This window comes from Nicotiana attenuata, unplaced genomic scaffold (genome assembly GCF_001879085.1).
Source record: "Nicotiana attenuata strain UT unplaced genomic scaffold, NIATTr2, whole genome shotgun sequence".
Classification (NCBI taxonomy): domain Eukaryota; kingdom Viridiplantae; phylum Streptophyta; class Magnoliopsida; order Solanales; family Solanaceae; genus Nicotiana; species Nicotiana attenuata.
In genome coordinates, this window is record NW_017672111.1 from 68,184 (window position 1) to 69,531 (window position 1,348).

The window sequence follows — 1,348 nt, forward strand, 5'->3', positions numbered from 1 at the left end:
TATATATATATATAATAGGAGAGGCAAAGAAATGTTATAATGACAAGTGTCATAATTTCTATTAACAATATAATTATATTAAATATTGGATAATATAATAAATAAAAATACATAACGAAAAACTTATTTGATGACTATATAAGTCCCTTTAATTTAATGGTGATTTTATTTATTAAAATTTTGACAATATCTATTCTATTTATATAGAATAGGATAATCAAATAATTGTGATAATTCCAAATGTAACATCGAAAAATTAACAAAGTGACAAATATATTTTTAATATTGACCGCGCATCGCGCGGGTACGACTACTAGTTAATAAGTGAATGGGAGAGGGAAGCGAGGCTTAGCGAGCTTTACTAGGCCGACCGCTACATAAGTCGCTGGCGGAGAAAGCTCGGACCGTGGTGTCCAGGGGCGGATTTAGAGGGGCGGAAGGGGGTTCACCCGAATCCCCTTCGCCAAAAAATTACACTTATATATAAGGCAAAATCTGTTTTTTACCTTTATATATTAAGCTTTGAATCCCCTTGACACAGCCCAAAAGCATAACTTAGTTGTCAAGGGGTTCAAAACTTTTGTAAGGTCATAGGTTCAATTCCCACTAGCTACAATCTTTTTCAACTTTTTTCTTTTTGAACCCCCTTAGCAGAAATCCTGTCTCCGCCGCTGGTAATGTCCGTCTTCGGTTTGCCAGCCGATAAGATCCGTGAGATTGACCAGCGATCGAGCTGGGTTAGTTATAAAAAGGGTTTGTAGAGTTTCCTTTGGTTTTCATCACTTCCTACTTTTCCATGTCTAACAATGTGAACTAATGGCAGTAAAAATTGATGTCTCATTTTAGAATAGCCATATAGGAAAAATACTTTTTATTATATTCTTGCAGAGGCGGAGCCAGGAATTCAAGCTTGTGGGTTCGGGATTCTAATTGTAAGAAGTTACTGAGTTCTTAATTAATCATTTATACATACTCAATGAATTTTGTAAGAGAAACATAGGATTCGAATTAAAGATATTGGATTCGGCCGAACCCAGTCCCAATACTCTACCTCCGCCACTGTATTCTTGTGGCCATAGATTGTATATGGAGATTATGATAAAGTGCGTTTCTCCTTTAACTTTTCTTTTACTTCAAAAGATCCAACATAGAGAATGAGGAAGTTTCTTAGGTGAAAACTTTTTCTTTCCAATATCCTACTTTAATTTCCCTTCTTTAATAAAACTAGTGTACCTATATATGCCGCCAACAAGCAGCCTGTTTACCGAGAAAAAGTAAAAGTTTTTTTCCCTTTAATCGGTAAATCGAAAATTAAAATTAAAGTAGATAGATCCTTCTATCTTTCCCT